The sequence below is a fragment of the Pseudorca crassidens genome, chromosome 16 (genome assembly GCF_039906515.1).
Source record: "Pseudorca crassidens isolate mPseCra1 chromosome 16, mPseCra1.hap1, whole genome shotgun sequence".
NCBI classification, from domain to species: Eukaryota; Metazoa; Chordata; class Mammalia; order Artiodactyla; family Delphinidae; genus Pseudorca; species Pseudorca crassidens.
Window position 1 is genome coordinate 80,301,489 of NC_090311.1, and position 27,757 is coordinate 80,329,245.

Below are 27,757 nucleotides of genomic sequence, written 5' to 3' on the forward strand. Positions count from 1 at the left end.
TAAGAGATGGAGACTAAGGAAGAAGGGAGAGAGTAAGAGGGAGAGGGAGAGAAAGAGGGAGAGAAGCGGGGGGTGGGTGGGTGGAGAGAGATTGATTCTAATATCGTAAAGCCTTTGAACACGCTAAAACCATATTGTAGATTTCCTGGTTATATACGATCTCATACATTCCCATTTTCTAAAATTCAGAGAGCTGTTTAACAGAGATTAACATAAAAGTAGAGGAAAGGGATGTTCCTGTAACAACAGAAGTATTTGGCCCTATGGGGCCTCTCCAGGATGTGGCCAAGCTCTAGTACAAGTGCTGCAACACATCAACAGCAAACTCAGAGGGATGCACCCGGAAGAACTCTACGGGGAGAGACCCGTGCTTGAGAATTGGCAACTGTAGAAACAGTGTCAGCAGCATCAAGAAGCAACGTAAGTGGTTAGAAAGGGTGCAGGAAACTTCGGAGGAAGTGAGCGGTATCGTGTCTTCGGCACACATGGCAGGACTCCTGACTTTCACCAGTCACACTCATCCTCACAAGTTGATAATCACTGACGTACCCAGCTATAGACACGTCACTAAGAGGGGGATGGGCAGGTTTCAAAAGAGAAGAGGAGAAAATGATCAGACCCCATGTGAAAGCTTAAGTGAGAAAACTTCTGAGGCCTCGGAGAAACAGATGGGAGCAGGTCATTTAAGGGCAACAGCATTTGTGGCGGTCATAGCTGTAAATGTGACCCTGCTTTTACTCTCGGACTGAAAAGTTCTGGGAAAAATGAGTTACACAAAGCTTCACTTTCCCAACTGGCAAAATAATAATAATAATAATAATAATGATGATGATGTCCATGCTAAATATGAGAGCAATGTGCTCATCTTGAATCATGTGGAGATATAAGACTCACGGAGCTACCAGAATTGACATGAGAACGATAAAGCTAGAAACAGGTGCTAAGCTTGTGTCCTTGGGAGGCTTGTCAAACACTGAGCTGGGTTCAAGGTCAGGAGAAGAGTCAACATCTAGAGGGAGCAGAACAGTCAGACCATGAGGAATGATCCGAGGACAGAGCTGGCCGGGGCTGGCAGAAGAAGTGAAGTCCTCACTTCTCCAGACAAATTTACTGTAGCAGGGTCACATTAGAGTCCCTCACAGGGTGCAAGGTCAACCCAGAATCTGAGCTGAAACAGGTTTACTTCCAAGCCAACTTGTAGAGGAAGAACTCTATAACTCTCTGACCTAAGAGTTAGAAGATGATTTCCTAATCTCGTCTTTCTAGTTCTCTACTGAAGCTATGAAGCAAGACTATTTCTCTATTTTTGATAATGGGGATAAAATGAGAGAGGGTGAAAGCACTTTGAAAAGCTGAATGCTTTTAAAAAATAAGAAATCTTTATAAATAAGTCACTAACTAGTGTAGTGGGGCAGCACCCTACTACTTGGGTGAACACTATCTCCCTCCTCTTTCTCCATCTCTTTCCTCTCTCCTCCTGGCCAAGGCACTTTCATTTCTTTGTCACATTATATAAGCAACACATATATAGTTGGTGCATTCACACACACAAGCGTAACACACACACACACATCATGGCTGACACTTGTCTAATCCAGTCTGCACTGGTCTAGGAGTGGCTGCTTGTGGCTGATGTCTGTTCTGATTGACAATATCCTTGAAGTGCCAGTGGTCAATTTTTAATGTCATCCTCATTTGTATGTATTGTGAGATATAGATATAGATATAAATATATGGGGTTTTTTAATTGGAAAAGAGATGGACTATTACTATTAAACTTACTACTACCCCAACATATGCCCCACCCTCAACCTGAGACCTTTTGGTTTGGAGTTGAGGAACAGTTCACTGCTCAATTTGTTCTAGAACATCCTAAACAGAAGAAGTATTCAAATAAATAGTGGGGCTGCAAACAGGGTTGATATTTCTGGTACTCTTTTACAATTTACTAATTGTTGACAGGCATTTAGGCCATTGACAGGAGGACTTTAAGAGAAGCTAGTGATTCGTGGGTAATCTCTCCTCCCCTGGCTGCCCAGATCTTTAAGTGGAAGTTGAAATTTCTTTAGAAATGTATTCTTTAACACTTGCAGAGATGTGTTCTCTTTGTGTTAGAATATGAACTTTTGTAAGATGTAAGGATGAGAATGTTGTATCTTTGCCAAGATATAATGCTGATAAAGGGTTCGATTTAAGGAGTTTAGTTAATTAAATCATTAACGCATGTGAGAAAACTCGTAATGACTCAAATATTTTGGATCAGGGAATTCAACAGCATTTTATGATGCTTTTAATTAGAGAAGACACTGTGAAAGATGTTTCAGTTTACAACTACCACCATAGTCAGTAAAATAAAATAGATCCTGGTAGTAAGAGCAAGTGTCCCCATGTTGTCATGAAAAAGATAATGGCTCCAAACAGCCAGTTAGTTGTGGAAGTGCTCTTTAAATAACTACCAGTTGTTATTTTCCTTCTGAAACCTTGTTACTCTGAAATGTAAATGAGTAATTAATGATCCAATGAAACAGAGATTCTTGTCATTACAGAAATTCTTGTTGTAAATGAACTGGGCTTCAGCTAGTCCCAAGGAAGAAGTTAAGTTTTTAACAAAAATGTATGGAACTTGATTTTACTTAGAAGAGAAACTGAGTTAATTCTGAATATACGCTGGCTTTGAAAAAAATGATAATAATAGAAGGAAAGATATAATACCTTAAAACAGTCTGTCAGGGATTTCCCTGGTGGCGCAGTGGTTAAGAATCCACCTGCCAATGCAGAGGACACGGGTTCGAGCCCTGGTCCGGGAAGATCCCACATGCCACAGAGCAACTAAGCCCGTGCGCCACAACTACTGAGCCTTCGCTCTACAGCCCACGAGCCACAACTACTGAGCCCGCGTGCCACAACGACCGAAGCCTGTGCGCCTAGAGCCCGTGCTCCACAGCAAGAGAAGCCACCGCAATGAGAAGCCCGTGCACCACAACGAAGAGTAGCCCCTGCTCGCCGCAACTAGAGAAAGCCCACGTACAGCAACGAAGACCCAACACAGCCTAAAGTAAATAAAAAACAAAACAAACAAAAAACAGTCTGTCAGCCTGAAAGAAGGAAAAGGAGCCAATCACACAAATTACATAAATTGACTTAAGAAAAAATAAAAAACCTCACAGACCTAAAATGAGAGATGGAATCAGTAATCGAAACCTTCCCAACAAAGAATAGACCAGGATGAGATGGCTTCATTGGTGAATTCTACCAAACATTTTGAAAAGAATTAATCACAATCTCTCCAAACTCCTCCAAAAAATAGAAGAGGAGAGTTCTTTCCTAACTCATTCTATGAGGCCAGTATTACCCTAATACCAAAACCAGATAGAGGTATCACAAGAAAAGAAATTATTGACCAATATCCCTTACGAATACGGATGAAAAATTTCTCAAGAAAATACTAGCAAACTGAATCCAATATCATATTAAAAGGATTATACACAGGAACCAAGTTGGATTCACTGCACCATGAATACAATGGTGGTTCAAAATAGAAAATCAATCATGTCATAGGCCACATTAATAGAATAGAGTAATAAAACGTGTGATCATCTCAATTAACACAGAAAAAGCATGTGACAAAATCCAACGCATTTTCATGATAAAAACATTCAGAAAGCTAGAAGTAGGAGGGGACTTCCTCAAGATGATAAAGAGTGTTTATAAAAAACTCACACCTAACATCACAGTAAACGGTGAAAAACTGAAAGCTTTTCCCCTAAGATCAGGAAGAAGCCAAGGATGCCTGCACTCATCACTGCTGTTCAACATTGTAGTGGAAGTTCTAGCGAGAGCAATTAGACAAGAAAAAGAAATAATAGGAAAGGAAGAAGGAAACTATCTCTATTCACATATGATATGATCCCATATTAAAAGATCCCAAATAATCCACAAGGAAGCTACTAGAACAATAACAATGAACAAATTTAGCAAAGCTGCAAGGTACAAAATTCACACACCAAAGTCAGTTTTGTTTCTAGACACCTGCAACTAACAATCTGAAAAGAGAATTTAAAAAGCAATTCCATTCATAATAGCATCTAGAAGAATAATATACTCAGGAATAAATTTAACTGAAATTTATTTCATTTAAATTATTTTATTTAAATTTATTTCCTTTGAATTTATTTCAGTTTTCACTTATAACCTGAAAACTCCAAAACACTGCTGAATGTAATTAAAGAAAACCTAAATAAATGGAAAGACATCCCATGTTCATGGGTAGGAAGACTTAATATTGTTAAGATGTCAATACTACCCAAAGCAATCTGCGGTTTCAGCTTAATCCCTATCAAAATTCCAACAGAAAAAATAACAAACAAACAAATAAATGTACCTAGTGATTTCTGTTAGTGATAAGTGCCATTGACATAACAGAACCAGGCAATGTGATGGGACTGACTGGAGAAAAGGGTAATTTAAAGTGGACGGTCAGGAAGGGCCTCTTGAGGGTGGTATGGAAGTCAGAGTGATCGGAAGGGGTAAGCCCCACAAATATAAGTGCAGATTCTCAAAGCTGATTTCGGGGCTTCCCTGGTGGCGCAGTGGTTGAGAGTCCGCCTGCCGATGCAGGGGACACGGGTTCGTGCCCCGGTCCGGGAAGATCCCACGTGCCGCGGAGCGGCTGGGCCCGTGAGCCATGGCCGCTGAGCCTGCGCGTCCGGAGCCTGTGCTCCGCAACGGCAGAGACCACAACAGTGAGAGCCCCGCGTACCGCAAAAAAAAAAAAAAAAAAAAAAAGCTGATTTCATTACAACTCTTAGGGAAAACATGGCTTCCATATTGATACAACGTACATAACTGAAAATCACGGTGGATAACAGAAATAAAGATCCAAGACTTTAATTATTACTTCGCTGAGCTTCTTACATTTTCAGTTAATGGGAGGGAGATTGTGTAACTAATTCAAAATAGTGGATAATCTAACAGGCTTTGGTGAGCAGTTAAAATACACACACATGCTCATGTATTAAAAGCACCTGCCGGGCTTCCCTGGTGGCGCAGTGGTTGAGAGTCCGCCTGCCGATGCAGGGGACACGGGTTCGTGCCCCGGTCCGGGAAGATCCCACATGCCACAGAGCGGCTGGGCCCGTGAGCCATGGCCGCTGAGCCTGCGCGTCCGGAGCCTGTGCTCCGCAACGGGAGAGGCCACAACAGTGAGAGGCCCGCGTACCGCAAAAAAAAAAAAAAGCACCTGCCGTGTTCACAGACAAGCACCTTCCCTTTGGCTTGGACTCCATGGTGAGCTGCCAAAGCATCGGATGAACAATGGCAATGGTTCAATGGTTATGAATATTCTCCAAAATACAGTTCATATAATGACCACCAGAGTGGTCTAAAGTCTGGAAAGCCTGAGGGTCATGCTTAGTCACAGGGCAGCTAGTTCTTAATTAATTAATTTATTTATTTATTTATTTATGGCTGCATTGGATCTTCGTTGCTACGTGAGGGCTTTTTTTAGTTACGGCGAGCAGGGGGGGCTACTCTTTGTTGTGGTGCCCGGGCTTATTGCGGTGGCTTCTCTTGTGGCGGAGCACGGGCTCTAGGTGCACGGGCTTCAGTAGCTGTGGCTTGCGGGCTCTAGAGCTGAGGCTCAGTAGTTGTGGCGCATGGGCTTAGCTGCTCCACGGCATGTGGGATCTGCCCACACCAGGGTTCGAAACCGTGTCTTCTGCATTGGCAGGTGGATTGCTAACCACTGTTCCACCAGGGAAGCCCCAGCTATGCCAGTTTTGAGAATATGGTACTGACAGGCAAAAGTGATGTGCATGCCAAGGGGATTAAATTCATTTATACATGCTTGGTCAAAATGTTATTAGAGAAAACTGATCCATTTTAGCAAACACTGCTTCCAAACTGGACGTGTCCCACTTGGAACCCTGGCACTATGTGTTGTTGAAGCAGGCTTTGACCTGAAGTGGCACTGAGTGTAGATAGCTCCGGAATGCAGAAGACATGCAAGCCAGAGCTCCGGGAAGCCCCACCTGCACACAGAAAGCCAGGTATCGTGTACCTACTTCCTACTTCATCTCCCAGCACTGGCTTCATGGCCCAGGACACAAGGCTGTCAGGGACAGAGAAATGCTTTGTGCTTCCTTTGGGGCTCAAGTTACCTAGGAAATGGGCAAAATAATTTATTCACGGACATTCTCTCAAGAAATTGAAAGGAATACTTTCCAAACAGGATTTAAAAGATGGGAGATGTGTTGGGACAGAAAACAGTGGGATTTTACGACAAGCTCTGCAGGTTTCTTTGAAGAAAGATGTTTCATGTGCTATGTATGGTTCATCACCTTCAAATTACCCCTTGTCACAGGCAGGGAAAACAGTTCACATGCATACCCTATTCCAGTCACGGAGACGAGGTGCCGTTCAGAGAAAGTTTCAGATGCGAATCTATGTGCGCTACTTACATTGAGCTAAATGCTGCTTCCAGAAAGATCTCATATAACAATCTAAGTTTTCAAAATATGTATATTGATGATGATTTCTGTAGGACAGGAGGGTGGCTGAGACCAGGAGTAGAAATGAAGACCTGCACATAAGATGCCTAAATACTTGAAAGTTAAAAGTGCTACCTTGATCTATATACCTTCATTAGACCCAGGAGGCCAGGCTCAAATTTAGAATTCTCAGACTCGTGGAATTTTGCTCTAGAAAGTGATGGCACAGGAGAGCTGGCCCCTGGCCCTACTCACCTCCCTTCTCTTCCATCACCTTCTGTCCAGAACCAGAGGTGCCTTTCATCCTTGTGTCACTGCCCAGCTTGTTTATTTTCGGCTCCACTTGTACATCAATTTCTCTGCCTAGAAGAGGAGACAAGGATACTTCATATTTACCACCCAGGAAACTCAAGGAAGAGCAAGGTATCCAAGTAATTGAGTTGAAACAGATTTGCAATAAGGCTAACATTTGACTCTGTTTGATCTAAGAGGAAATCTTCCTGTGTTCTGTTTTCTTGCCTTCAATGTAAAAAAAAGGATCAGATCACTGTTACTGTCAGATTGTTTTATTATTCATCCCAAATGTGAGAAGGCTTAGATTATTGTGAGAGGTAATAAAATATGGCAGGGACAGAAGATAATGATAGTTCTTACTGCTAATTATCTTCCGTGTAACTGAACTATAAATAAACTTATTGGGATTAAAAACAATTACTTCAGGACTTCCCTGGTGGCGCAGTGGTTAAAAATCTGCCTGCCAATGCAGAGGATACAGGTTCGAACCCTGGTCCAGGAAGATCTCACATGCCGTGGAGCCACTAAGCCCTCGAGCCACAACTACTGAGCCTGTGAGCCACAACTACTGAAGCCCACGAGCCTAGAGCCCATGCTGCACAACAAGAGAAGCCACCGCAATGAGAAGCCCGCGTAATACAACAAAGAGTAGCCCCCGCTCGCCGCAACTAGAGAAAGCCCCCGTGCAGCAATGAAGACCCAATGCAGCCAAAAGTAAATAATAAATTTATTTTAAAAAATTAAGAGAAATCTGACACTTGTTTGTTGACCACAATTTTAAAATGAGTTTAAAATTTATGAGGCAGTTATTCTCCCTCCCTCTGCCCCAAAAGGTAACATTATTTTGGTCTGTGTCCCAAGGACAGAAAGTAAGATTATAGATCAGTATAATCTTAAGCACCATATAAACTGTAAACTCTCTGAGTGGTCCCTGTAAGCACCCAGGGAGCTTACAGTTCAACAGGGGTGAGGATGGGGTGGGATCCTTTATCCTACATACAGCTGTGCTTCTTATTATATAATTTTCGAATTTAAGTCATCGTGACCACATAGGACTTGATCAGTGGTTCTCTTAAGAACTCAATTTCAAGGTCTCTTTATTATTATTTTTTCATTTTTACTGTCACTGTGTCCTTGTAATTTCCACAATTTTACAAGGAACTTCTCTAAGGTAGTTTACTGAGCATTATGTATAATATCTACTCTAGTCTTAGTCAATATGTTTTGGTAAATTCACAATAAAATGCACTTAAAAGCTTGATTGCTATATAATATAAATATATGATATATAAAAATAAAATTTAAATACAAAATAATATTAAAAATTCTAGAATTATGTAAGAGAGAGTGAAAAAGGAAACCAATATTAAGCATATTTCACTCTCTTCATTTTCTCTGGGTTTCCTAACAACCATGGCAAAAGGAAAATCCATAGATTGTATAGATGCTATTATCATTTTAATGAGCACATTCATTTTTCAGGATAGACAGACATTTTAATTTTGGGCACTGAACTCCAAAGAGGAATAAATCGCATTAATTGTATTTAAAAGTTTTAAACAATATAAAGGATGATGTGCTTTTATTAGCATGTAATTGACATATATATTAGTTTCAGGTGTACAGCATAATGATTTAATATCAGTAACTTGTGGAATGATCATCACAGTCAGTCTAGTTAACATCCACCACCATCCATAGTTACAAACTATTCTTCTTATGTTGAGAACTTTTAAGACCTACTCTCTCAGCCACTTTCAAATACGTGATACAGTGTTATTAACTCCAGTCGCCCTGCTGTACGTTGCGTCCCCAGGACTGACTGACTTTGCAGTTGGAAGTGTGTACATTTTGACTCCCTTTACCCATGTCAGCCCACTGACTACCTCCACCTCTGCAACCCCCAATCTGTTCTTTGTATGTATGAGTTTGTTGTTCTTCGTTTTCTTGGATTCCACATAAAAGTGAGATCATACGGTGCTTGTCTCTCTGTCGAACTTATTTCACTTGCCATAATGCCTTCAAGGTCTATCCATGTTTTCCCAAATGGTAGGATGTTTTACAAATGGCGGTGTCTTTTTGAGATGAACCTCACTCACTGTAATCAGCTTGGGCCACTTTATTAGCTGTCGGTGCACGAGGAAGCTCTCTACCTTTAGCAGTGCTAAATTCTGGATACAGTTCCCTTTGCTGCTTTATATTCTCTCCCCGAAGAGCATTTATCCTCTTTACCATTATTATTATTTTATTATCATTATTTTTTTTAATTTTTCTTTTGCGGTACACGGGCCTCTCACTGTTGCGGCCTCTCCCGTTGCGGAGCACAGGCTCCGGACGTGCAGGCTCAGCGGCCATGGCCCACGGGCCCAGCCGCTCCGCGGCATGTGGGATCTTCCCGGACCGGGGCACGAACCTGTGTCCCCTGCATCGGCAGGCGGACCCTCAACCACTGTGCCATCAGGGAAGCCCTTTACCATTATTTTTGATCTAACGATCCATTTTAATTTGTGGATCTTCTTGGAAATTTTATTTTAGAAGGCTGACGAGGTATTCCATTTAAAAGTTTTATTGTTTTTGTGGTGTGCTTAAAGAATAAGAAACATATCAGGGAAAATAAACCTCTCTTTTTTGCTCCCTTACTTCTGGGCACTTTGGGATTTAAAGGCCACTTTGATCTTCCTGCCATGACCATCACCATCATTTTTATGTTCAGCTCAGTGTTTCCCTCTCTGTTTAGGAAAGCGTGTTGCCTGGGTATAAGAACTTAATCTTTTTGGTTTTATCCTGAAACCTTCCCTTTTTCATCCAGATTCATTTTCCTAACTGGCTGGGGAAAGCCACAGGCTCTGTCCTTGAGAAACACAGGGCCATATGCTGTTCATCTGCTCACAGGAAGCGGGAGTGAGCGCCACCCTCGGGGGGGCTGGGATTCTGGCACCAAGCGGTAGCCAAGAGAAGACCACCTGCTATGCAAAGAAAAGCTCTGTCTCCATAAAGACTTCAGGGGAAGATCCTGGTCACTGCCTAGTTGGGAGTTGTCCTCGAAGTGAAGGCCGTCGGAAATTCTCACTTGCATCTGAAACTGATCAGTATTCTTTCTGCAGTGTCACCTCCCACCATCAAATGAGGCCACAAGTTCACGCATGACCCTGTTTTCTGAAATGTAATCGCTACTGATCTGTAAGTGATGCTTTTGCAACCATGAAAAAGAGCGATGAAATACCCAAATGATTGCTTATTCATTTCACATGCTCTTCGCGCCCTAAATATTGAAACCTTGTTTACTGAATGCCTAGCATAGACTAGTTTCCTGCTACGTGGCTGTTTCCAGGGACACTTTATCCCCACAGCTGTTGCAATATATCAAGAAAGGCCAACCTGACATGGTTTGAGCAACTTTTCTCATTTCCCTCTCTGGAATATCAGAGCCCTGGCAGTTGGAAGCAGCAGAAAGAAGCTAGGCGATTTCCAGTACAGAATACCTCCCAAGGATGTGGCTTCATTTAAATTTTCCCCTAAGGAAGTCCATTTTGATTGCTGGTAATATTATAATATGTTACAGTTGAAAGAATCAACAAAGTGTCCTTTTCCTTCTGGAGTCTAAAGTATATTGAGATTTTCCAAGTCAGAGCACACTGTGGGATCTTAAAAGTAAGTCATTAGCCTTGCGCTGGCTCACTCAATCAGACTGCCTACTCCTACCCTGTAGTCTTCAATTGAGTGGGAAATGAAAGTTGGCACCTTCAACAAAAAGAACACCATCGATATACTCATTTGTGTGCCAGGCACTGAAATCAATATTCGCTTGCTAGATTCTTTCAGTCCGCTGAAAATTATACCTATGTATCCTCTGTTTTCTTATTTCTCCTTCAATTTGATATAAGGTTTTGGAAGAATTACAATAGCTAGCTTTCTTACAGTTTCTACTATGTCATCACGAAAGAGAACCACGTGCACAGAGCGGAACCACAGCGTGGTAGGTCAATTCAAACAGCATGTCGGTTCTTAATCTCCGATAAAGTCATATGTACTTGCTTTGGTTACAATGTCATCTTCTTGACCCTTCTGGGAAAATTTTAGTTAAGGAATGAAAGGTTTATCTAGGATACCTACCATACTATCCAATCTCTAAGAGGATTGCTCAAAAGGAAGGACAAAAGTAAGCCTTCATCTGTTTAATCCCCCAGTTCCAAGCATACAGTGACTTGAAAAGAAACATTTGTGCTTATGCACGCATGCTCGTGCACACACACCCACACATCCACACACCCACACAGACACATTCCTCAAGGCTTTGTGGCTGGCTGATTGGAGGCTTAGCTCTGCTGCTATAAACAACCTCCTTGCTAATGACTGTCTCCGTGGTATCCATGTGCAAAAGGTTTTGTTTGCACCTGGGAAGAAGGAAGAGTTTAGTGAACAGCAAACCTCAGGGAGGGGGAGAGGAAAGAGGACGATGCAGGAGCCAAGATCATGGCACCTGCTGGCCTCTCCCTTTGCACTGAGCTTCAGAAACTATAATCAGGAAGGATGAGCCACAAAGGCAAGCCAACTGTTTTCATGGGAGATTTTTGGAAATTTTCAGAAAACAGTAACAGAGATTGAAGGAGCTGTTTTTTATATAGTTTATTGAAGACTGTGGGCATACACAGAGATGCTCGGGGGTCTATGTAACATAAAGTATGGCACTGAGATGGCATTTCTCCCTACACAGAAGCCAGAAGGGGTCTGGCACCCCAAGGGCCGGCCATTTGGCAAGCACCGTGAGATCATTTTCTTGGCCTCTTATAATTGAAACCATGCAGAGGGGCTGTGGTGAGTGGAGAGAGAAGGGATTGATTTTGTATAAGGAACTGGCTCACACAGTTATGGGGGCTGACAAGTCCCGAGACCTGCAGCTGGCAAGCTGGAGGCCCAGGAGAGCCGATGGCGTAAGTTCCACTCTGAACGTTGGCAGGCTTGAGACCCAGGAAAGGCCAGTGTTTCAGTTCTAGTTGGAAGGCAGGAAAAAAAAAAAAAAGCCCTGATGTTCAGATGTCCCAGCTTGAAGGCAGTCAGGCAGGAGACCTTCACTCTTACTCATCGAGGGTCGGCCCTTTTGTTCTATTCAGGCCTTCAACTGATTGGATGAGGCCCACCCACATCTGCTTTACTGTCTACCCGTTCAAATGTTAATCTTATCAAAAAACAGGATCACAGACTCACCCAGAATAATGTCTGATCAAATGTCTGAATGCCTCGTGGCCCAGTCAAGTTGACACATAAAATTAACCATCATACTGCCTATAGAAAGTTGGGGGTCAAGAGGTCTTTTTATGTCTTTAACAGTGTCAGTCTCTTTTCCTCTAGGCTGGCAGGGTTTTTGCCGATACACATCTCTCAAAATGTGGGTTCTCTATGAAAGTCATTTCAGTAAACTTGCCTGTGGCAAAAGGCACAGCCATATACCTTTCAAGATATGCCTCTTTCTAGCCTTAATTATGGGTACGTTTGAGAAATCAGGCTTCTGCGGAACCATGTCCATAATCTTTCTAAGAGCCCTTCTGTCCAGCTGAACGGACCTATAGGTGCCATGTTAATCCTTTCAGATGTCTTAACCAAGAGTGTTTCAGGCAGACCCTTGATGTCTTTTTACTCCAAGGCTGTGTCATATTAGTAGGAAGAACTAGTAGATTTTGTCTTTGCCCAGAGGCTCTGTTATAATGATCCCAAGCCTTGACTTTGTGAGAAATTTCTCATTTTGTAACTCTGCCTCACAACTTCTGGACTCCCTAAAATTCTTCTCTGTTCTATTTGCAACTAACCAGTTCTTCCCTGAACATTTTCCTCTTACCTATGGTACTTTACCATGTGCACCTAGGAGCAACCAAGTCCTGTTCCTATATTCTCCCTTCAAACTTCCTCACCCAAGACTAAAGGTTCCACAGGTACGTTTTCTTTTTTCCAAATCTCCACCAAGTAGTTTTATCAAATGCTTTCCCACAATGCAATGGGCATGACCATTTATTCAGCCTCCTGGAACCGTTTCCTGGATTTCTGCCCCTCACTACCAAAACTCATTCCACAAACTTTTAGGTTCATGTTAGGGCAACACCCCAATTTTCATATGAGTTGGCAATGACCACAATAAGGATGCATTTTTAAAAAATCTCAAAACTCACTGGCTGAAAAAACAATAATCTGTTTTTATAGTTCCAGGTCTGCGAGTTGGCGGCAACTCTGCTGATCTTGGCGGGACTCCAGGCTCCAGGTTCCAAGGGTTGACGTGGACTCCATGCAGCTCTCATCACTCTCAGACTAACAGCTACCCAGGGCATGTGGTCTGTTTTATTGTCTCATTCTCAGACCCAGGCTGAGGGCAGGTGGGTACTTGAGGCGTATTCTGCTCATGGTGGGTCAACCCGAGTGCAGGAATGCCAGCCCAAAGACACAGCCATATTTTAACCCTCTGTTTGAGCCATGTTCACTAACATCTCATTGACCAAAGCAAGTCACATGGCAAAACTCAAAGTTAAGGAACAGAGAAGTGCACTCTGCTAACCTGGAAGCCAGGGTGAGTTTGCCAATGGATAATATTACTACAGGTAACTGGAAAGTTGGGACTAATTATTCAATCTACCTCAGTGCTAAAGAGATTTTCTCCCTGTGTGTGAGTCTATCTCTTTGTGTCTGCCTGTCTTTCTCTGTCCCTCTCTCTGTCTTTGGAAATATTAGGAACTTACAGGTCCTAGACTACTGAATTTCAGGTTCCTGAGACATCTGTGTCATTTTGCTTTGTTTAAAGTGTGATTATTCTAGACCAACTTAACTTTCATCAATGCATCACCTGTGGTTTCTCTTCTGCCATATATGTACCTTTTGCAATATATGTGAACCAAAGCCAACGAATTTAATTCTATAATATTAGAAAACAACTTTTCTTTTTTTTTCTTTTTTTTTTTTTTTTGCGGTACTTGGGCCTCTCACTGCTGTGGCCTCTCCCGTTGCGGAGCACGGACTCCGGACGCGCAGGCTCAGCGGCCATGGCTCACGGGCCCAGCCGCTCCACGGCATGTGGGATCCTCCCAGACCAGGGCACGAACCTGCGTCCCCTGCATCAGCAGGCTTACTCTCAACCACTGCACCACGAGGGAAGCCCCTTTTCTTTCTTTTTTAATGATTTATTTATTTATTTATTTTTTACCACACTACGCAGCATGTGGAATCTTAGTTCACTGACCAGGGTTTGAACCCGTGCCCCCTGCATTGGGAGCGTGGAGTCTTAACCACTGGACCACCAGGGAAGTCCCAATTTTTCTTTTTTATTGAAGTATAGTTGATTTACAATGTTGTGCTAGTTTCTGGTGTACAGCAAAGTGATTCAGTTATATATATATTCTTTTCCATTATGGTTTATTACAGGATACTGAATATAGTTCTCAGTGCTATACAGTAGGACCTTGTTGTTTATCTATTTTATATACAATACTTTGTATCTGTTAATCCCAAACTCCTAATTTATCCTTTCCCACCTTCCCCCATTGGTAACCATAAGTTTGTCTTCTGTGTTTGCAAGTCTATTTCTGTTTCGTTCATTTGTATCTTATTTAGATTCCACATATAAGTGATATCATATGATAATTGTCTTTCTCTTTCTGACTTACTTCATTTAATATGATCATCTCTAGGTTCATCCATGTTGCTGCAAATGGTATTGTTCTTTTTTATGGCTAATATTCCATGGTATACATATACCACATCTCCTTTCATGTGTCAGTGGACATTTAGGTTGTTTCCATGTCTTGGCTATTGTAAATAGTGCTTCAATGAACAATGGGGTGCATGTATCTTTTCAAATTATAGTTTTCTCCTGATATATGCCCAGGAGTGGGATTGATGGATCATACGGTAATTCTATTTTTAGTTTTTTAAGGAACCTCCATACTGTTCTCCATAGTGGCTACACCAATATATATTCCCACCAACAGAGTAGGAGGGCTCCCTTTCTTCCACACCCTCTCTAGCATTCATTATTTGTAGACTGTTTGTTGCTGGCCATTCTGACCGGTGTGAGGTGATACCTCACTGTAGTTTTGATTTGCGTTTCTCTAATAATTAGCGATACTGAGCATCTTTCCATGTGCCGATTTTAGCCACCAAAATTCTAAACCAGTTATAAGTCGCCTTTTTCACCCTCTGCCAGCACTCATGTTCGTTCCCCAGCCATTGTGTTCCACAGCCTTTCCCAGATGGATCCACAAGTTTCTCTCCAAGAGTCTCTGACCATCCTAACTTCTGAGTCATCTAGGGCCAGCCCGTGGGATTTGGAATGATGTCACTCTCACAGACTGGGAACACTGGGGCTCCGTTCCACCTGCTAGGATCCTCCTGAGAACCAGACTTCTGTGTCCCCAGCAATTGATTGCTCTTATCACAGCTGTGCCTGCCTCTGCTTCTCTCCATCCAAGGTGGCCTGGACTGGGGGGACCGGGACAGAGGGTACTAACTGAAAGGGACACAAGGGAACCTTCTAGGGTGACAGATATGTCCCGGCGTCACAGGCATATCCTATGTAAAAGTCATTAAGCTGGGTGCTTAAGATAACGTTTCACCACATGTAATTTATTCCTTAATAAAGCAATGGAAAAAAAAAAACAAAACGAAACAAACCAAAAATCTGCATTATTAATTTCATGAAAAGTAAAAACTTATATTAAAAAGAAAATGTAATCATAGGACACTCCCTGTCATCTGGACCTAGCTTGGCTGTGAACAATAATTACACAGTTGTAATAATGGATAAATACACGATATATGGATTCAACCAAAAATCTATATTGGCAGGACGGGCAGAAGGGCAGTGTTTGTGTGTAGCAGAGGTTTGGGGCGGTGAGCAAAGAGAGCTAAATTCTAATATTTTGTAGTAGGAAGTCAATAGATAATGTCTAAAGTCAAATAAACAAATACACAAGAACAAACAAAACAGAACAAAATGGCCTGGACCTGGAGGACCCCTTACCCACCTGCTCACATTCTAGTTGGTTCTATGCAGGTGCCCTTCTAGGCGTCCTTCTCCTCCTTGGCTGGGTTAGTACCTCATCTTGATATATGAATTTTTTGACTGGGGCCCCGCTGGCCACGCTCACTTCCCACCACTTTTCCTCACCAGAGCGGAGGTCCTCTGACCAGCCGCCAGCGATATTTTGCCACAAGCAGACAGACCTAAAAGGATCAAAACTGATATGTGTCTGTATCTCAAATATTGGACCCAACAGATTTGCGGACTGTTCTTGAAATTCCCCACACCCACTTCGCCCCTGCCCTCTGGGGTGGCCAGCCTTCCAGCTCCGCCACTTTCTCTTTGACAGATCTTGTTTTTCAAGTCCAGCAGGTCCCAAATGGTTGACTCATTGCTTAACAAAGTCATTATTTACCCCCCGTGAAGGCCATAGTTCTGCTTTCAGCACTTCCTGTCATTTTTTAGAAATGTATTGAATGTCTTAGGTTGTTCTAGCAAAGGATTTTGGATTTTCTAAACATGAAGGGTTTGAAGTCCCTTCTCCCTGGAAAATAGCTAACTGTGGCCCTAGAGCATTCAGGAATAATCTTATAAACGTAGCCTGTGTTATTGGGGTAAAGAGTGCTAAGTAGCACCACTATGGGAATGAAGACAGGCACAGTGGGAAGTGTGGACCCCCCGGTGGAGGGGAATGATGACAGGAAGGGGAGAAAAACAGGGTATTCCTTGGGTGCGATTCAAATGTTATTTTGTGTCCAGAGGGCAAGTGTAGCAGGTGGAATGTTAATAGACCTCAGAACTCCTGTGGCTTCCATTCTTTGATGAGTGGGATGAGAACAAAAACATTAGCCAGTTATATTTTCCCTACTGAGTTCAGCACAGCAATGAATCTACGTAGTGTGGGCCTGCGGTTCGTATCATTTGGGACATCTCTTTAAGAAAACACTTAGCAAATTAATGGGGCTTCCCTGGTGGTGCAGTGGTTAAGAATCCACCTGCCAATGCAGGGGACACGGGTTCAAGCTCTGGTCCAGGAAGATCCCACATGCTGCGGAGCAACTAAGCCCCTGTGCCACAACTACTGAGCCCACAAGCCACAATTACTGAAGCCCATGCACCCAGAGCCCATGCTCCACAGCAAGAGAAGCCACTGCAATGAGAAGCCCGCACACCACAACAAGGAGTAGCCCCTGCTCGCCCCAACTAGAGAAAGCCCGGCAACAAAAACCCAATGCAGCCAAAATAAATAAATAAATAAACAAATAAAATGAATTAAAAAAATTTTAAACAACAAAATTAGTTTGAAAGCAGACAAATTCACTCAGTTGTCACAAAATCACTCAGAGGCCGCATGAGTTACCAGTGCTTGAACTAGTGGCTAGAAACATGCATTTCAACCAATTTATTTTGGGCCCATTTACCTTGCTCCAAAGATAAAATTAAAATTCATAAAAACATTGCCAGAGGCACACCAGGACACATCTGAAACAAGACGATGCCGAAAGCAGCAAAATACTCCGTGATGAATCTCCCGCAAATTAGCAATAAGCCCCTAGAAAATTCCAAAATTTGCACAAAGCTACTAAAGCATAAATTATTTGAGGAAAACAGCATAAAAGTTATAAGGGGGTAAAAAATGAATGACTGAAAATATTTCTTTTTATCAATTAATCATTTTGGGGTTTATTATTTATTTATTTATTTATTTTCTTTAAGTAAATTCTGTTCCCTGTCCAGTGCTCATTGAGGAGAAAGGGAAGAAATGGCAGAAGCAGAGTGGAGAGTTCGAGAGAGGGACAGAGATAGGGGTTGGGGGAGAGACAGAGAGAGAAGAGGAAACGCAAAAGGCCGAAGAAAGATGTATACCATTTGGAAAGTGAAGCAAAAATTTATGAGAAATTCCACACACATACCAACAGGCACACACAAACTTATTTGATAACAGAAGCCAGGTCTCATGGGGCTAGAGATGGATTTTATTTTTTTTAATTAATGTATTTATTTATTTTTGGGTGCTTTGGGTCTTCGTTGCTGCACACAGGCTTCAGTAGTTGTGGCATGTGGGCTCTAGAGCGCAAGCTCAGTAGTTGTGGCGCATGGGCTTAGTTGCTCTGAACGATCTTCCCAGACCAGGGCTCGAACCCGTGTCCCCTGCATTGGCAGGCAGATTCTTAACCACTGTGCCACCAGGGAAGTCCCACAGATGGATTTTTCTTTCCATTTTTCACCTGGCATTTAATGGAAACAGCTGTCTGGCCTGCTGGCAGATGCCCTCCTGGTACTTGTCCCACTAAGTTCCTGGACATGAACTGTTCTCACACAACACAGGCCCAGGGCAGTCGGGGGGCAGCTGCTGACCCCAGCGTGTCTGGCCATGAAATTGAACAACCAGCAGCTCGCTGCTGCCCCAGGAGAGCTAGGATTTACTCCCGAAGGTGTCTTCTTGCCCCGCTTTACACACAGCCACTTCCACTGTTAAAAGGATATGCTAGCGGAGCACAAGTGACAGTGGCAGGACCACGTTTCTATCTCCTAGCATTTTACAAATAGACTCAGAACTGGCAAAGGGGACTCTGGAGCTGGAAGGCCTGTTGTGAGTCTGTCGCAGTGATGCAGGTGGGAGACCAGGAGAGCCTCAGCTGCGGCAGTGGCTCTGGGGAGATTTAAAACACATGAAGGGCGCAAAACTAGCAGAGCTTGTGACAGCAACCAGGGGACAAATTGAAAAAGCTGTTTAGATATTTAGCTTCTCAGGTATCTATTGCTGATTGACAAGCCACAGAGAACAGTCTGAAGATGAAGGAACTTGCTGACTTGATACAGATGCTATAAGGAAAGCCCATTTTACAGAAACAGACCCACAGACACAGAAAACAAACTTATGGTTACCAAAGGGGAAAGGCGGGGAGAGACAAATTAGGAGTTTGGGATTAGCAGGTACAAACCACTATATATAAAATAGATAAACAACAAGGTCCTATTGTATAGTACAGGGACTATATTCAATATCCTGTATAAACCATAATGGAGAAGAATATGAAAGAGAATACTTACACATATGTATAACTGAATCACTTTTTCTATGCCAGAAATGAACACAACATTGTAAATCTAGTATACTTCAAAAAAAAAAAAAAAGAGAAAAGAAAGCCAGTTTTTTGTTTTTGTTCTTTTAATAAATTTATTTATTTTTGGCTGCGTTGGGTCTTCGTTGCTGCGCGTGGGCTTTCTCTAGTTGCGGCGAGTGGGGGCTACTCTTCTGTTGAGGGAAATGCATGGGCCTTTCAAAAAAATTCTGGGGGGTGATTATTTTATTGCTCAGCTGTCTCCCCCAGCTCCTTCCCTTTATTTATAATAAAGAAATAATATTTATTTATTTCATTTTTTTCTTGTGGGCTTAGAGAGAACAGGTCTCCTGAAGACTGAGGCCTAGACCCTATGTGGTGCTCCTCTATCCTCTCTCTGAAATTAAGGTAAATTACAGTATAAGCCACTTCTCTTTCTATCCCGCTCACTTGAGCCACAAGAAGGAGCTAAATAGTGCCTGAGTCTCATCCCGAGATGGAGGAAGTAAGGCATCGCCACCCGAGGGGCTTAGCCATGGACGTGGTATTAACTGGCAAAATCGGGAACAGAATTCAGTCAGATATTTGAAAGAACATTTGCAAAAGAAGGTTATAAAAACAATTTCTCAGTGTATCTTGTGGAAATTATTTTTTAAAAAATTACATTGGCCATCTGTATTTAGATGAATTGGTCTGGGTGTAATAGTTATATTATAAATGGCAATACTTAGTATGCTAATATTATATGGATCATGAAAAAAAATGTTCTCTGAGATAATAAATAAGTAAATAAATATAAAAACAGTTTCTCGGGCTTCCCTGGTGGTGCAGTGGTTGAGAGTCTGCCTGCCGATGCAGGGGACACGGGTTCGTGCCCCGGTCCGGGAAGATCCCACGTGCCGCGGAGCGGCTGGGCCCGTGAGCCATGGCCGCTGAGCCTGTGCGTCCAAAGCCTGTGCTCTGCAACGGGAGAGGCCACAACAGTGAGAGGCCCGCGTACCGCAAAAAAAAACAACCAAAAAACAAAAAAAAAAAACCCAATAGTTTCTCTTTTTCCACCAAGAGCTCTATCCCCTGAGTCTATATTCCTCTGGGACGCCAACAAGAGCAGGACCCAATTCACTAGTTCCACTCGGCATGAGTTCCTCGTCCTCCGTTGGCCAGACCTTGCCTTCCCCAGCAGGAGGTGGATCCTCAGCCTGTCTCACCGGGAGCCACGGAATCTTGGTTTCCTCAGATGCCGCTGTTCTGACTTCACCCACATCCTCAGCCTTCTCATCCCCAGCACGCTTCCCACTGCAGTCCCTCGACAGTCGGAAAGTCCACTGGTCACACAAATGTGAGTGTTCTGGTTCCTTCATAATTAATAAATTGGCTTTCCGCCTTTCGGATCAATCTTCTGAGCTTAGTTAATATATACCCGCTTCTAAGAGACAAGTGGCGAAATTAAATATCCAAGCCTGCGGGCGGAAGGCAGGGCCTGGCAGAGCGCTGAGCTGCGGAGGGCCTCCGCGTGAGGTCTGTGGGGAAGCACCAGCCGGTCTTCGGGACACGGCTTCAAGGACAGATGCAGGAGAGCAGTTTAAATTCTTCCGCATGCTTATGCTGTCTGTTTACAGGTGCACGTTGTTCCGTCCGCAGCGCAGATTCCCCACAGGCAGTAATCGGCCCTAATGGATCTTGTAGATCTTTGCACAATGTTGAGTGCAAGATACGAGCTTGAATTCTCACTGAGGGGGAATGACTGTTCACTGGAGACCAAGTTTTGTGTTTCTAGTTGTTCTGACCCGAGAAATGCAGTGTTCACGTGGCCTGGCAGATGCAGACAACAGCAAAGAGGACCTTCGGTCTGTGGCTCTGGTGGCTTTGGTCCTCCATCAACACCGGCCTTTTATGGAGCACTTCCTGTGTGCTCAGCTCAGAGTTTATCTCAGTTAAGTGGTGGAGCTGGGATGTTGATGATGGGCTGATAAGAGGAGCTGAGCTTAGAAGGCAGTAGCCACGGCCCCGTTCCGTAGCATCCAGACAGAAGCGTCACACGGTCAAGTGTAATACGGGAAGAAAGATACCCACGGCTTTTTGTTGTTGTTCTCGCAGTTTGGGAACTCCACTTATGTGTGTATTTTTAAAAAGTTGAATAACATGTGATTACCACGCACGCATTAAACAATAGGAAACGTCTAACCACGGTCGCTGTGCTCACCTGTCTCCTGTGAATATCCTCCCCCGTCAGGACAAAGATAGCAGGTCATTCTTCCAATGGCAGCGCGGCATTCAGGGGGCTTGGGGTCCTTGGCTGTAGGCACAGTGGTCTCTCCTGTCCGGAGCTCTGCTTCCCCTTCCTTTATCGTTGATCACGCTGCCTGAATGTAGGAATATCACAGGGTCAGAGGCCCACGTGTGCTGATAGGCATCTGAGGCTTTGGCTGTAGGTTTTGTTACCCCCAGACCTGGGTTCACCTCTTGGTGGGTGTCAAGCCAAAACACACGACCAAGCCAAAGATCGGGAGAATAAAGGATTGATTACTGGCAGCAAGGAAAGAGAACACGGGGAATCTTATCTAAGGCGGTGTCTCCCGCCAACAGCAAAATTGGGGAAGTTTTCAGCTAAGGGTCCATGCATGTTCATGAAGGGGCTGAGGCCTAGACGGAGGCCAAGCTTTAGCTGATTGAAGTCACCAGGGTCAGAAAAGGTCAAGCTCATCACCCCTTAGGTTCCAGTTGATCGGGTGGTTGAGCTTCAGGCTAATCCTTACCATTGAAACAGGACTGGGTGTATTTACACCTGCTATATTATCCTTGCTATTGTTACTGCTCTTGCCTGGTAATAGCCTTTTGTTCCGACATTCTTTTGTTTCCTTAAGATCATTAATTACCGAGACCTGTTCAAGGACAAGCATTGTGGCCAGGCTTAGATCACAGAATGGCTTAGGCCCAAAATGGCTTCTCTTATGTCAAGAAAGCCATGTCGGGTTCCTTTTCTCCAGGGACCCCCTACCCTGTGTGCTCACAGTTATGAGTTCAAGGGTGGCCTGCTGGCCCAGAAGCCTGGGTCATGGTGTGCTGTTTCCAGCTGACAGGGGCAACCGTCTGCCCTCGGTGACTGCAGATCAATGAATTCATAGTTCAGGGGCCTTGTCATCCGCACTTTTTACTTGTTTCCTACTTCCAGTTATTTTCGTTTCTTAGTTTGGCCCCTGCTCCCCACAGGCCCTGCGAACTCCTTCCCAAATCCTGAGGCTCAGTGGCCCACGGAGAGTTTTATTTTTTGAGTGCGCAGCTGATCTAGCCTCCACCTAAAACTGAATTTGAAATCTTCCCAGGGTTGGGGGTCTGAGTAATCTAAACACAAAGTGAGACAGAAGGTTTTATCTTAATCCATTTTCAGTAAGCGCATTAGTAAATATTCAGCTTTTCAGACACACATCGGCAGAGCTCAGGCAAGCCCAGTGATAAGACATTTTCGGATGTTAATTATGTTTCCTTTTCACTGAAACTCTCACAAGCAAATTCTGTGAGATCAGATGGAATTTTCAGTAGACTTTTCCAGCCAATTTTGTCATGTTGAAAAGCATAATGATTTTCAGCTTGCGTTAAAGCTCCAGTGAGATAATTACCTCTCACTGACAAGGTCAATGGACAGTTCAGGATCTGTTCATTTAATTCTAAGACAATTTCAGCTGCTAATACTGAGCTCCAAAGGCAATGATAACAAAGGGGTATCGTTTGTATAGGAAAGTACAGGTTTCTTTCAGTGTAATGAAGTCTCCATGGCCACAATCCTCATCCTTACCCAAACCCTTCAACTCACCATTTACCCTGGAGGCAAAGGACTGTTGGAAGAAACTGATTGTCACGTTTCATTCCCTTGCATGTTGGAGGGAAAGGAAGGACAGATAGGACTGCCATGGACTTGGCCTTACCTGGTCCATGTTCTCAGACTGATGCTAAAAACTCGGCCTCTGTGCACCAGTGCTGAATCACATCTCGGAGACAGAGTTTTGGGTGAAGCAGAAAAGAACAGCCTTACTGCTTTGCTAGGCAAAGCGGGATACAGTGGGCTCGTGCCCCACAGTACCTCTGTGTCCCAAACTTGGAGGATTTGGTGAGGAGTTTTATAGCAATGTTTCAAAGGCGGAGCTGCTACTAAGGATCCGGGTGTGTGCAGGGCCTGCATTTTTTTTTTTTTTTTTTTTTTTGCGGTACGCGGGCCTCTCCCTGCTGTGGCCTCTCCCGTTGCGGAGCACCGGCTCCAGACGCGCAGGCCCAGCGGCCATGGCTCACGGGCCCAGCCGCTCCGCGGCATGTGGGATCCTCCCGGACCAGGGCACGAACCCACGTCCCCTGCATCAGCAGGCGGACTCTCAACCACTGCGCCACCAGGGAAGCCCCAGGGCCTGCATTTTTAAAATCTGGCCTCAGGTGGTCTCCGGATGAGCTTCTCTGGTTCTCGAGGAATAAAGAACGCTTCATCAAGTAGTTAACATCTTCCATTTGTTGGGGGTTTTAGTTCTGCAGAAGAGTGCACAGATACTCTTATGTGTATCCCTTGAGGGGGAACCAGGACCTGCCCCAAGGCTGCGCTATTGTTTCTTGACTGCTTCTCCCTTGTCTCTGCAACCCCTCCCTTCCCTGATTAGCAACTGTTTGAATGTGCCCTTGGGACTCAGGGAAGGTCACGGAGGCTGGAGTCTGTTCCCTACAAACAAGAAATGGGGGACACAGAAAGGCTTCCATGTCCAGGAGCCCCACAGGGTCCTGCTCAGTTTCAAGACCTACACCCAGAGAGCTGATCAGGCCCTGGGAGGAGCAGGCATGTTGAAGACCAGCGGGCATCCACTGGCCCCCACCAACGCCGCCCCAGTGTGATGTAACAGCTGCTGCCCTTGCAGATTTTTTCTCAATCCAGCCAGACTGGGGAAAAACAAAAAGAGTGGTGATAATGTCATGAATATGTATTTGCTATTCCTCAGCCCACAGAAGGCAGGGAGGAAGATGCCAGAACAGGGGTCAGAATATGGGGCATGGAGTCCAGGTTTGCCATTTACTCTCTGTGTGATTTGGGGCAAAATACCTAAAATCTCTCAGTCTCAAACACTTCATCCTTTTTTTTTTTTTGACTGCTTTGGGTCTTTGTTGCTGCGCAAGGGCTTTCTCTTGTTGCGGCGAGTTGGAGGTACTCTTTGTTGAGGTGCACGGGCTTCTCATTGCGGTGGCTTCTCTTGTTGTGGAGCACGGGCTCTAGGCGCATGGGCTTCAGTAGTTGTGGCACACAGGCTCAGTAGTTGTGGCTCGTGGGCTCTAGAGAGCAGGCTCAGTAGCTGTGGTGCACGGGCTTAGTTGCTCCGTGGCATGTGGGATCTTCCCAGACCAGGGCTCGAACCCGTGTCCCCTGCATTGGCAGGCGGATTCTTATCCACTGCGCCACCAGAGAAGTCCCCAAACGCTTCACCCTTAAAACGACTGAAGTGTCTATAGTTGGGAAGGATTCAAAGAGATAATGAAAATGAAAGTACTTTATACAGTTTAAAAACACCCTGTGCATGTCAGATTTGTATAATTGTTGCTAAGGAAAACATCCTTTGCCAACAGTTTAAAGGCTGCCAACAGCCAAGTAATAACCTTCTGGCTCGAAGGCCAATTCCAAAGGAAAGCTAGTTTCCTCCCTGAAACAGGTTGTAGAAATTTAAGTTTATCGAATTAGTCTTATAATATGGAGTCCAATACCACCCAGGCAGCCCCTGTCTCATTAGGGTGCTCAGCTCAAGATTTCTTCTGGGTGTTTTAGTCTCAAATGCGTAGGTGTCAGTCAGGGTTAGGGGTTGGGGGGAGTTAAGTTACAAAAAAGACTAGGGGCTTCCCTGGTGGCGCAGCGGTTGGGAGTCCGCCTGCCAATGCAGGGGACACGGGTTCGTGCCCCGGTCCAGGAAGATCCCACATGCCGCGGAGCGGCTGGGCCCGTGAGCCATGGCCGCTGAGCCTGCACGTCCGGAGCCTGTGCTCCGCAGCAAGAGAGGCCGCGACAGTGAGAGGCCCGCGCACCGTGATGAAGAGTGGCCCCGCTTGCCGCAACTAGAGAAAGCCCTCGCACAGAAACGAAGACCCAACACAGCCAAAAATAAATAAATAAATAAATTTATTTTTACAAGTCTATAAATGCACCTGGAGTATTTACTTAAAACACGTGCGTGCACACACACACACCCCCGATACACTGGGACGAATGTGCACCGTGTGGAGAAAGACATGAGCAGATAGATTTGTGTTGAAAGGCAGAGGCTCAGGAATTTGGTTAACTAGCTCGTCCTCATATCCATTTTATTTTTCTCTTGGGGAGTTTTCTATTTCTGTCAACCACTGTATTTTTGGTGGAGACGCACTGTGGGTAGAGTGTATGTTATTCTTAAACTTAGGGGTCCAGGTGACCTATTGTTTATCAGAGGGAAGGCTTTTCATGAGCAAAGGAAGCAGAGCATGAGAAAACAAACACACTATTGAAATGGCAGCTTCAGCCAAGCTGCAGCTGTGTCTCACAGCGCCCAAAGCTCCAGAGGTTTGTTTAAGGAAACCGAGGCTTCAGCAGGAAATAAGGAGTGTCCTGGGAGCACTAAGATAGGATAAATCTTTGCATCACTGTCGCTCCTCTACGGCCTGAGCAAGGAACCACTGAGTGGAGAGAAGGCATAACCAAGACCCCAAGCAGATTCCAGAGTGGAGATGGGCAGAGACAGAGCCAGCAACCTGGGTGTGAGAGCTAAACGTCCTGCCTTCCATGCTACTGTTAGACCTGCGCGGTCTCCTAGGAGTTTCGACTCGCCCAGGAAACAACAAGAGTCGGAAGCCGATGCAAAACGCAAGAGGTTTATTGAAGGCCGGTGCACCGGGGTTCCTTGGTCCTCACGCAGGAGGTCGAAGAAGGAACCCTTTTGGGCGCGAATATGTCAGTTTTATAGGTTCCCACTTCCCCGTATGTAAATTATAGATTTGGTTGTGTTCTCCTGCTGATTGGTCCCGGCTTAGGCTCGGACCAGAGAGGGAACTTGTCCCCAGCTGCCTGATTGGTCTTTGACAGACACCTTTTTTACATTTTGTTATCTCCCTCCTTCTCCCCAGCTGTCTGATTGGTCTTTGACAGACACCTTTTTTACATTTTGTTATCTCCCTCCTTCTCGGAAGGGGGCCGGACATCCTGGAAATTCACCCATTGTCTAAGAAGCCCCTATTGTCTGGAGAGTTCTTAATCATTAGCTGGAACAATGTCCCTCGAGTCCCACACTACCATATTTACATTTACATATTTACCATGTTTAGTGAGAGCTAAACGTCCTGCCTTCCATGCTACCATATTTACAACTTAAGCTGATGGTAATCAAAGGGGGTTCAAGTGAACATAATTTAACCCATTTCTGGTTCCTGTGTGATATTTGTGGAAAGGGTAAATTTATCTGAAAGGCTAAATCTATTCTGTCTTTGAAATCCTAGTTAAGGCTTAAAATATTAGGAAAACAGAAAGTACAATACCCCAAACTGCATAAAAAGTTAATTAAAAATTCTCACCAAGGAATTCCCTGGTGGTCCAGTGGTTACGACTCTGCACTTTCACTGCTGAGGGCCCCGAGTCGATCCCTGGTCAGGGAACTAAAATCCCACAAGCCATGTGATGTGTCCAAAAAAAAAAGAAATTCTCGTCCAGGTTGTTAACCGTACAAAAGGAATGAATGCTCAGTACTGAAAACACTGAAAAGTCATTTATTGACTCATTCAACAGATATTTCCTCAGCATCCATTAGGTGTCAAGTCCCAGATATTTTAAAAATGCTTATAAACAACCTGGGGAAAATAGATGATTCCAATAGAGTTTGCTAGGTGTTTTGACACTGGTGGGGTGAGGTGGGGTGTCAGGAAGGAAGACATTTTCTTCTGCCCTTCTAGGTTCTCCTGGTTGGCCTAAGAATTAACTGGCATGAGACAGATGAACAGGAGAAAATCAAGCAGAAGTTTAATAAGACGTATGTACGGCAGAGACCCAGGAGAACTGAGTAACTCACCAAAATGCTCCAAGCCCTCACCTTAAACACCACCTTCAGCTAAAGACAAAAGAGCAGGGATTTGGGACTTGAAAGGGGAGGAAGGCAATTGACATGGAGATGAAAAAGCAAATGTTCCGCAAACAAATGTTTGCTGGGCCAGGCAGAGACAATGGGACACGGAGTGAACTCTGATCTCTAAGCCCTGCTGCGTTTCCCCACCACACCTAGGCCATGTTCTCTGCAGATACCTCTGGAGATAGCTCTATTCTGAGAACTGACCCTTTATCCAAATTCTTTAGTCAGCTAAGAGGGAGGGAAAAAGAGAGACTTCCTGAGTCTTCTGTCTCTTAAAAATAATCAGCCTAGGGACTTCCCTGGTGGTGCAGTGGTTAAGAATCCACCTGCCAATGCAGGGGACACGGGTTCGAGCCCTGGTCCGGGAGGATTCCCCATGCTGCGGAACAACTAAGTCCATGTGCCACAGCTACTGAGCCTGTGCTGTAGAGCCCGCGAGCCACAGCTACTGAAGCCCACACGCCACAAGTACTGAAGCCCGTGCGCCTAGAGCCCGTGCTCCGCAACAAGAGAAGCCACCGCAATGAGAAGCCCGCGCATGGCAACGAAGACCCAATGCAGCCATAAATTAATTAATTAATTAATTAATAATTTAAAAAATAATCAGCCTAAATTAATCCTTATGCCAAAGAGACACATTTTGGGGTGGCAAATTCTGCTCCCCTATAAGGGAGAGATGAGGTGGGCATGGAGGGGCTGCTGGGGGTTTCCCAGAGGAGAACGGATCAATCCTGGACTCGGGCAGGTCAGCCTGTGACCAGAAAGGGAGCTTGCGTCAGAAGGTAAATCCACACACTGCTTCCTTCG

At 44.4% G+C, this 27,757-nt stretch overlaps 2 long non-coding RNA genes across 3 annotated transcripts in view; one reads left to right on the top strand and one right to left on the bottom strand.

Moving 5' to 3' along the window:
• Positions 1-27,757, top strand: part of LOC137209416 (uncharacterized) — a 426,966-nt gene that overhangs the window by 33,279 nt on the left and 365,930 nt on the right. The gene's annotated exons all lie outside the window — the stretch shown is intronic.
• Positions 1-27,757, bottom strand: part of LOC137209410 (uncharacterized) — a 56,042-nt gene that overhangs the window by 27,265 nt on the left and 1,020 nt on the right. The window contains exons 1-3 of one of the 2 annotated variants that reach the window (XR_010936049.1): positions 22,769-24,671; positions 21,049-21,208; positions 6,744-6,851 (exon numbers count right to left, since the gene is read on the bottom strand). This is a non-coding gene — a long non-coding RNA (uncharacterized lncRNA). Of the gene's footprint in view, positions 1-6,743; positions 6,852-21,048; positions 21,209-22,768; positions 24,672-27,757 lie in introns of those variants that run through there. The other variant, XR_010936050.1, reaches the window with a different exon arrangement.